The sequence below is a fragment of the Arachis duranensis genome, chromosome 2 (genome assembly GCF_000817695.3).
Source record: "Arachis duranensis cultivar V14167 chromosome 2, aradu.V14167.gnm2.J7QH, whole genome shotgun sequence".
NCBI classification, from domain to species: Eukaryota; Viridiplantae; Streptophyta; class Magnoliopsida; order Fabales; family Fabaceae; genus Arachis; species Arachis duranensis.
Genome location: NC_029773.3, coordinates 54,455,227 through 54,466,184, shown reverse-complemented (window position 1 = coordinate 54,466,184; position 10,958 = coordinate 54,455,227). Strand labels below are relative to the sequence as shown.

General features: G+C 37.3%; 1 non-coding gene across 1 annotated transcript; it reads left to right on the top strand.

Annotated features, from left to right (window-relative positions):
• The first annotated feature begins 1,247 nt into the window (after positions 1–1,247).
• On the top strand, positions 1,248–1,351 carry LOC127745286 (small nucleolar RNA R71). The gene has a single exon (XR_008006483.1). It is a non-coding gene; the product is annotated as a small nucleolar RNA R71 (small nucleolar RNA).
• The last annotated feature ends 9,607 nt before the right edge of the window (positions 1,352–10,958 follow it).

The window sequence follows — 10,958 nt, the reverse complement described above, 5'->3', positions numbered from 1 at the left end:
GTACCTCAATGATCCCCAGCTTCTCCATTACAGAGAGTGGCATAAGATTTATGCCTGACTCCAGGTCACACAGAGCCTTGTTAAAGGTCATGGTGCCTATGGTACAGGGTATTAAGAATTTACCAGGATCTTGTTTCTTTTGAGGTAAAATTTTCTGAACCCATGTATCTAGTTCACTAATGAGCAAGGGAGGTTCACCTTCCCAAGTCTCATTACCAAACAACTTGGCATTCAGCTTCATGATGGCTCCTAGATATTGAGCAACTTGCTCTCCAGTCACATCTTCATTCACTTCTGAGGAAGAATAGTCTTCAGAGCTCATGAATGGCAGAAGGAGATTTAGTGGAATTTCTATGGTCTCTATATGAGTCTCAGATTCATTTGGATCCTCAATAGGGAACTCCTTCTTGCTTGAGAGACGTCCCATGAGATCTTCTTCATTGGGATTTGCGTCCTCTCCCTCCTCCTTGCATTCGGCCATATTGATTATATCAATGGCCTTGCACTCTCTTTTTGGATTTTCTTCAGTATTGCTTGGGAGAGTACTAGGAGGGGTTTCAGTGATTTTCTTACTCAGCTGGCCCACTTGTGCCTCCAGATTTCTGATGGAGGACCTTGTTTCATTCATGAAACATAAAGTGGCTTTAGACAGATCAGAGACTAAGTTTGCTAAGTTAGAGGTATTCTGTTCATAATTCTCTGTCTGTTGCTGAGAAAATGATGGATAAGGCTTAATATTGCTGAGCCTATTTCTTCCACCATTATTAAAGCCTTGTTGAGGCTTTTGTTGATCCTTCCATGAGAAATTCGGATGATTTCTCCATGATGAATTATAGGTGTTTCCATAAGGTTCACCCATGTAATTTACCTCTGCTATTGCAGGGTTTTCAGGATCATAAGCTTCTTCTTCAAAAGATGCCTCTTTAGTACTGTTGGATGCATTTTGCCATCCATTCAGACTTTGAGAAATCATGTTGACTTGCTGAGTCAACACTTTATTCTGAGCCAATATGGCATTCAGAGCATCAATTTCAAGAACTCTTCTCTTTTGAGGCGTCCCATTACTCACAGGATTCCCCTCAGAGGTATACAAGAACTGGTTATTTGCAACCATTACAATAAGTTCCTGAGCTTCTGCAGGCGTTTTCTTTAGGTGAATGGATCCACCTGCAGAGTGGTCCAATGACATTTTGAAAAACTTAGATAGACCATAATAGAATATATCTAATATGGTCCACTCTGAAAACATGTCAAAAGGACACTTTTTGGTCATCTGCTTGTATCTTTCCCAAGCTTCATAAAGGGATTCACCATCTTTTTGCTTGAAGGTCTGAACATCTACTCTAAGCTTACTCAACTTTTAAGGAGGAAAGAATTTATCCAAGAAGGCAGTGACCAGCTTATCCCAGGAGTCCAGGCTATCCTTGGGTTGTGAATCCAACCATATTCTAGCTTTGTCTCTTACAGCAAAAGGGAAAAGTCCAACCATGTTCTACCTCTGTCTCTTACAGCAAAAGGGAAAAGCATGAGCCTGTAGACTTCAGGATCTACTCCACTCGTCTTAACAGTCTCACAAATCTGCAAGAACTCAGTTAAAAACTGGTAAGGATCTTCAGATGGAAGTCCATGAAACTTGCAGTTTTGTTGCATTAGAGCAACTAATTGAGGTTTCAGCTCAAAATTGTTTGCTCCAATGGCAGGAATTGAGATGCTTCTTCCATCAAACTTGGACGTGGGTTTAGTAAAATCACCAAGCATCCTCCTTGAATTATTGTTGTTGGGTTCGGCTGCCATCTCCTTCTCTTGTTCGAAAATTTCAGAAAGGTTGCCTCTGGATTGTTGTAATTTAGCTTCTCTTAGTTTCCTCTTCAGAGTCCTTTCAGGTTCAGGATCAGCTTCAACAAGAGTATTTTTTCCTTATTCCTACTCATATGAAAGAGAAGAGAAAAAAGAAAGGAAGAGGAATCCTCTATGTCACAGTAAAGAGGTTCCTTATTGTTAGTAGAAGAAGAAGGGGAATAAAGAAAGGAGAATCCAAACAGAAGGGTGAGGATAGGGGTAGTGGTTTGAGATGAAGAGAGGTGAAGAGAAGTGTTAGTAAATGAATAAATAAATAAAAGAAGATGAGAGAGAGAATTCAAAAATTAATTTTGAAAAGGAGTTAATGATTTTCGAAAATTAAAGATGAGATAGAATTAAAATTAAAATTTAAAATAATTAGTTAATTAAAAAGAATTTTTGAAAAAGGGATGAGATATTTTCGAAAAGTAGAGAGGGAAAAGTAGTTAGGTGGTTTTGAAAAAGATAAGAAACAAACAAAAAGTCAAATAGTTAGTTGAAAAAGATTTGAAAATCAAATTTGAAAAGATAAGAAGATAAGAAGTTAGAAAAGCTATTTTAAAATCAAATTTTTGAAAAAGATAAAATTTTGAAAAAGATATGATATAAAAGATAGGATAAGATAAATTTAATTTTTTTAAAGTTAAAATTAATTACTTAACTAACAAGAAACTAAAAGATAAGATTCTAGAATTTAAAGATTGAACCTTTCTTAACAAGAAAGTAACAACTTCAAATTTTTGAACCAATCACATTAATTGTTAGCATAATTTTTGAAAATAAAGATAAATTTAAGAAAAACATTTTTGAAAAACATTTTTTAAAAAGAAAATTTTGAAAATTAATAAGAAAAATGAAAAAGATTTGATTTTTGAAAAAGTTTTGAAAATATAAGATTTTTAAAATTGAAAATTTAACTTGACTTGTAAGAAACAACTAATTTTAAAAAAATTTTTGACTAAGTCAACTCAAATTTTTGAAAATTATGAGAAAATTAAGGAAAAGATATATTTTTTTTTAATTTTTAATTATGATGAGAGAGAAAAACACAAAAATGACTCAATGCATGAAAATTTTAGATCAAAACACATGATGCATACAAGAATACTATGAATGTCAAGATGAACACCAAGAACACTTTGAAGATCATGATGAACAACAAGAACATATTTTTGAAAAATTTTTGATGTAAAGAAAACATTCAAGACACCAAACTTAGAAATCTTTAATGCATGGACACTATGAATGCAAAAATGCATATGAAAAACAATAAAAGACACAAAACAAGAAAACATCAAGATCAAACACGAAGACTTACCAAGAACAACTTGAAGATCATGAAGAACACTATGAATGCATGAATTTTCGAAGAATGCAAGAGATTTTTAAAAACATGCAATTGATACCAAACTTAAAAATTGACACAAGACTCAAACAAGAATCACAAAATATTTTTGATTTTTATGATTTTATGATTTTTTTGTATTTTTATTATTTTTTTCGAAAATATTCTTTAGAAAAACGAAAATAAAAACAAATTTTTGAAAGATTTTTGAAAACTTTTTTTTTGAAAAGAAAATAAAAAGAAAATTACCTACTCGGAATATCACAGACAAGGTTAGACTTTCGGGATTCCCATGAATGCCTCCATCAATTCTAGCTTATACCATGAAGATTCTGATTAAAGAATCCAAGAGATATGCGTCCGGTCTAAGGTAGAACGGAAGTGGTTGTCAGTCATGCGTTCATAGGTGAGAATGATGATGAGTGTCATAGATCATCACATTCATCATGTTGAAGTGCAACGAATATCTTAGAATAAGAATAAGTCGAATTGAATAGAAAATAGAAGTACTTGCATTAAAACTCGAGGTACAGCAGAGCTCTACACCCTTAATCTATGGTGTGTAGAAACTCCACCGTTAAAAATACATAAGTGATGAAGGTCCAGGCATGGCCAAATGGCTAGCCCCCAAAATGTGATCAATAGTCTCCTAAGATGAATAATAAAATAAAACTGAGACCAAATATGTCTAATACAATAGTAAAACGTCCTATTTATACTAGACTAGCTACTAGGGTTTACAGAAGTAAGTAATTACGTGTTTTTGGGTGTTCAACTCTGGTTTGTGACGTGTTTCTGGCGTTTGACTCCAGGATGCAGCATAGAACTTGCATTGAGCGCCAGTTTACATCATCTAATTACGAATAAATTATGGACTATTATATATTGCTGGAAAGCTCTAGATGTATACTTTCCAACGCCGTTGAGAGCGCGCCATTTGGAATTCTGTAACTCCAGAAAATCTATTTTGAGTGCAGGGAGGTCAGATTCCAACAGCATCAGCAGTCTTTTGTCAGCCTCCTATCAGAATTTTGCTTAGGTCCCTCAATTTCAGCCAGAAAATACCTGAAATCACAGAAAAACACACAAACTCATAGTAAAGTCCAGAATGTGAATTTAGCATAAAAACTAATGAAAACATCCCTAAAAGTAACTAGATCATACTAAAAACTACCTAAAAACAATGCCAAAAAGCGTATAAATTATCCGCTCATCACATGCCAAGAGATTTTCTAATTATTAATTTATTTTTCTTATCAATTAAATTATTTGTTCAAACCTTTTCAAAACCCCAAAATATACCTTTGCATAACCAATAATAAATCATACTTCCCTGAAATTCCTTGAGAAGACGACCCGATGTTTAAATACTTCGGTTATCAATTCCAAAGGGGTTTGTTAATTGTGACAACCAAAACTTTTGTAAGAAAGGTTGATTGCTTGGTTTAGAAACTATACTTGCAACGAGAATTTATTATAACTTATAAACCAACAATCTTCAGTTCTTCAGCCAACTCCAAAAGTCACTTTGGCGGCCACTTGAAGACCCAGGCGTGGCACGCCAAGCTTGAAGAATGCACAAATACATGGGCGTGCCACTTGGGCAACATGGCGTGGCACTCTGGTACAATGGTTCAGAGAAGGGGCTGAGGACAATTGAAGACTGGGCGTGCCACTTGGTGTCGAAGGCGTGGCACGCCGGTTCTAAAAAGTCACTTTGGCGTGCCACTTGAAGGCCAAGGCGTGGCACGCCACTTACTGGAGCGAGACAAGATCATGGGCGTGGCACGCCAACCTATAGGAGTGGCACGCTAGTATAAGTTTCCAGAAAGGGTGGAAGAGGCCAATTACATGGGGCGTGCCACTTGGTATCGAAGGCGTGGCACGCCAATCACTATTCTTCACTTAGGCGTGCCACTTGAGCAACCAGGCGTGGCACGCCAGTGTCATTCAGAGGCCAAAGCATCATTGGGGTGTGCCACTTGAGTTCATGGCGTGGCACTCCAAACAGAGGAACCACTCACTCACAAAGGGGCGTGGCACGCCAGACCCTGGGCGTGCCACGCTAGTGTAACTTTCCAGAGAGCTTAGCCAAGCACATCACAAGGGCGTGGCATGCCAGACCCTGGGCGTGCCACGCTAGTTCAAGTTTCCAAAGGCAAACAAAGTGGAAAAATCAAAGGGCGTGCCACTTGAGCTCGAAGGCGTGGCACGCCAACACAAGAATGTCAAGTGGCACGCCAAAGTTGACAAGGGATGAGCGTGCCACTTGAAGGATTGAGCGTGGCACGCCAAGCCATTTTGAAGGGCACGTGACATGCCAATAGGAGCGCCAGCCACACACCAGCTAAGGAGTCACGTTTATTGAGTGTTTTCTTTCCCTCCAAAATGTAATTTTCCCTTTTTCACTTTTGTAATTTCTTTATTTTCACTAGGAGTAGTATAAATACCCCCAAAGAGTATTGAAGAGGGGGTGAAACAGTTAGTTCTAGATCCACTTTTACATTCCACTTTTGAGTACTTTCTAAGCTATGAGTAGCTAACTTCCCTCTCATTGAGAGAGGGAGCTCTGTTGTACTTGATGGATTGATAATAGTGAAATTCTTCTTCTCTTCATCTTCTCTTGATTTTCTAGGAGAAATTTCGTTCTTAATGATTAGTGTTCAATCATATTGGGAAAGAGATTGAATGCAATTGAGTTTCATGGGAACCTTGGGAAAGAAAACATGAAACCATGCTTGAAATCCCTTCTCACACTTGAGTAGATTCTAGGTTTTGGTAATGGGATACGTGACATATAATCCCCCCTCTACCTGGACCTATAAGGGTGTGTGGTATAATTAGAGACCAAGCATATCTCTCTTCATGAGCAATTAGACCAAGAAATTGGCTATTGATCAAGATCTGAGAGATTAAGCCACCAAGGAATTGGAGCTCAATCAATCATGATTGCCAAGAGGTAAGTGAGTTGCATGATTGAAGAAGATCTAAGCTAGATTTGATCCAAAGAGACAACATCTCCCAATCTCAATGAATTTCCCTATTCTTATCTATCCATTTCTTTATAGCTTAATTTTACATTCAGCAATTCCCCATTCCCATTTACATTCAAGTAATTTATGATTCAGCACTTTACATTCTACAATTTCTAACTCTGCACTTTATTGCTTTTCTTTATATTCTAGTCATTTACATTTGTGCCATTTACAATTCTGCACTTCACAATCTTATTGATCCGCTTGACTAATTCATCAATTAATTAAAACTGCTTGGATTTGCCAATCTCTGTGGATACGATCCCACTCTACTATGGGTTATTACTTGGCGATAATTTTGGTGCGCTTTCCAAAAGAACTCGTTCGCTAAATTTTTTAAAAGGGGTAGTGAAACGAAGTCATCAACCGCCGAGGAAGAGCGCCAAAGGGCAGGGGCATATTTGCCATTTCACCCAAAATTTCAAATCAATGAAATGATGGGCATTTAATGCCCAGCACCAAAACCAAGAAAGCAGCGTGAAGGTCGAAGCGAACACGCGTGAGGGACACGAAACGCCACCGATGAGTTCCCGAAAAAGAAGAAAAGCTCGTCGCCTTAACAAACAAGACAAACACGCCCAACCACGAGCTCCAGACCTTGAGGCTGGCGCATTGGGGACACTATTACAGACTACCAAAGTCCAGCCCAAGAAGTCGCCGGGTCGGGGCACTATCCCACCCAGGCCCGAAACACCAGCAAAAAAGTTCCCTGGGTTAGCCTCTAAACACCCGACCCGGGGCCCGGCCGACTTGCCACCCAAAGCGCGCTACCACTCGGGTCAATGCCCTCAAGGTCGGTACCCGACGTCCCGGCCCGAAGTACGGGACGACCCGCTCACGTGGAAAGCGACTGCTCACAGATCCCCCATCAATGGGCCTGACCATTAATAAGCTCACCCAACACGGTATATAAGAGGAGAGGACAACTCTCCCCCCAAGGTACGTCATACCCTTACCTAATTCTACCACCCTTTAGTATGGACTCTGACTTGAGTGTCGGAGTGTCTTTGCAAGTGGCCATACCCCCCGCTCCGCTCAGCCTCCGACGTCGCTAGCACACGGAGTTTCCCTCACTCTACGCCAGTTCGGGATCTCCCCCTCTCCAGCTCATCACCCACCGACAACCCGAGATAACCAGGTAACGAACAAAAATCATCCAAATACTAATAAAAAAACATACAAAACATAGAAAAAAGAATCATCCAAATTCTAAAAAAACATACAAAACATAGAAAAAAGTATCATCCAAAACTAATAAAAAGAATCATCCAAAAATTAAGAAAAAGAAACATAAAACACGAGTTAAAAGAATAATTCAAAACCAAATAGGAAGAGGAGAAGAAGAAGAGCCGTAGGATGACCGGCGAACGTCACTGCCAATGGCGGCACGCACGAGGGAGAAGCGATGAAAGAGACACAATTTGAATGATTTGGCAAAAAGGGTGGGTGCAATTGATGAGTTTATGAGAGAAAAGATGCACCGCAACCGTAAACAATTTGGACCACGGTCACAAACGGCACCGCTAATGGCGGCATAGATGGTAGAGAACCGAATAGGGAGCAACGGATAGGATGATTGGATAGAGAAGATCGACACTATTGCCATTTGGAAGATTGAACTGATGCATTGCACTCTTGAAAAGAAAATAATGACGGTGAAGACTCCGCAGTTGTTAGTGCACTTCCGTGATTTCCGTCAATATTGGATGAATGTATCACTTAGGATTTAATTTTGGCATATCAAATAATTAATAACAAATTTTAAATTATAATTAAATAAAATTAATTAAAATAATTATAATTAATTGAGTTGTTCAATTCTTAGTTGGTTATACTTGCTTCAGTATATTTTTCCACTGATTTATAACGGTCTTTCAAGAACTCTGTGGACTATTAACCCTTTGAACTATGCACTGGGTAAACATGCAATAAATAACGAATATCAAATCTAGTTTCTTAATAACTTGCTCATAAATGAATGAAAAAGCTTAGTTTAATAAATACATGCTAAATAGTCATGGGACGACTGATTTACACATGATCATGTCCATTTGATTTGGAGAAGACACATACATTTACAAATCACCTCAAAATCTTAATTAACTATTGCCCATTAAAATTATGCGAAGCATGGTTTGCTGAAAAACATATACAAACTTCTCGCTTATGGCGAAAATGGTCCTCTCTTATTGACTTGATTTAGCCTTTCCCAGATTTTCTTCTTTCCTTGGCTTGGTGGGAAGGAAGGGCTAATAATAGTGGTATCTGGCCTCTTTCGAAATGGGAAGAATAACATAGTAAACAGTTACCCGAATGTCGACTGAAATGACAAGAAATGCTGCGTTTGACTCGAGAATATTTTTTACAATAATAATGTTAAAAAAAAAACAAAAACAAAAAAATTATAATTTATCTTATTTAATATTTATTAATTGTTGTTATAATTAATAAAATTTATTTTATTTAATATTTATTAATTACTGCAGCAATTAATAAATATTAAATAAGATAAATTTTAATTAATTTTAGCTAAATTTTTTTAATTATCAAATATTTCTATTCTTACAATTTTGTACAAGAAACTTACAACTTAAAAACTTGCATGGGGAGGACCAACAACAACACATGCCCATGCAAATTACCCTATTCAAAAGTTCCCAAATCAACACCGATGCAAATTTCATGGAGAGGGTCATGCTATTTTTCTTGGGAGTGTAGGCCAGGAGGGGCCATGAAAACATCCGTGGGAGTTGTGTAACCTCTAGCAACTAAGATTAGTGGCAGAATTTGAAACAAAATTTTGGAGGCACATAGAAGATAATTGTCAAAATGTTTTTGATATGAATCCCATTTAAAATAAGTTCGTTTAATCTCATCTCTCTGGTTTTGGTGATATTGCCAAATTTAAAGCTGTTTTTTCAAGGTCTCGTTCCAAAAAAATTAAGGTCAAACTCATCAGATGTAACTTTTTGAACTTTTAAAAATTGTATCTCACTTTTTTCATGATTCATTAAAGTAGAAGAACTATCTACAGGTGTTGATATTGTAAAAATTATATGTTCTCCTTCTTAAATATTGGCCTTTCTCTTAAAAAATGTATTAATTCTTTAATTTTTCATTATTATTTTATATAAAAATTTGAATATATATCCTGTAGAATATGTAAAGAATAAGTTAGAAGGACAAATATTAAAATTTATAATATTTATTGATTTTTTTATCAATTTATACAAATACAATAATATTAATACTTATTGAATATTCTATTATTTTTTATCGAGTATATACCCATTTTGGTCCTCAAAGAATTTCAGACTGGACACTTTAGTCCCCAACTAAAATTAATTACTCGATTGGTCCCTAACAATTAATTACGTCCGTCACTTAGGTCCTTTACTCCATTAACTCTAACGGAGGATAAAATAGTCCTTGACAACTCTAACAGGGGACAAAATGGTCCCTGACAACTCTAACAAGAACAAAATGATCCATGACCCCTTTATTCGAAAACGACATTGTTCTTCCCAATTTTTTATCATATCTTGCATAGCCCTAACATTCATACTCTCCTTCTTCACCTTCACAGTCTTCTTTTCCATCTTTTCTTCCTCCTCTTTAGCTCCAAGATTAAGCCATGGTATAATTGTCACACGCGTTGCACCTACCTCAACATGTCATGGACCACACACTTCCTAAATCTTTGTGACTGGTACATCCACCTCCTCTGCACTTCACCCACCAAAAGCATTCACTTCCACGTCTTCAATAACATCACCTCCAACCCCAACACGTCCACGACATCCTCAAGACCAAGTTCCACAACTACTCCAAGGGCATGCCTTTCTCCACTTTTTGATAAGCAATATAGATTGTTGGATATTAGAACATCATGAGAAGATTCTCCTTCGACATCATATGCAAATTCTCATTTGAAATAGATATCAAGTGCTTCATTCCTTCTTTTCCAAAGTCCAAGTTGGCAGACAGTTTCAACCTCGCATCCAAGCTATCAGTACAACGAGCAATGTCACCGTTGCCACTCATATGAAAACTGAAGTGATTCCTAAACATTGGTTCGGAGAAGAAGCTGAAGGGAGCGATCGAAGTGGTGGACAATGTGGTCATGGAGATGATAGGACAGAGGAGGAGGGAGATGGCAACGATGACGACGGGTCTTAACAAACCAGACTTACTGTCTAGATTCAGAGGATCCATCGAAAACGATAACTAGTTGAGAGATATAGGCATTAGTTTCCTGAGTATGAATTTTTTTAGAACAAGTTGAGGATTTTTTTTCTTGTGAACATTAAATTTATAGAGTGTGCATTGTCTAGTTTGAAGTTATAGTGTTAGACTGCTAGTGTTATGCGAGATATAATGGAAATTGGGAGAAAACAGTGTCGTTTACGAACAAAGAAGATCAGGGACCATTTTGTCTCCTGTTAGAGTTGTCAGGGACTATTTTGTCTTCCATTAGAGTTAATGTAAAACCCGGTTAATTAACGGCTAATTAACCCATAAATGAGAATTTATTCTAGAAAGCCTAAAATGTGATTTTTATGGCTAAATATGATAGAGGAGATTGAGACGAGAATTTTGGTACCAATTTTATAGAATTCGGACCAAGATTGGACCAAACGGGCCAAACCGGGCCAATTGGACCCAAAGTGGGCCTTGGCCCAACATAACTTAACCAAAACCCTAGTTTTCAGCACTCTCTCTCCTCATTTGTTACACAC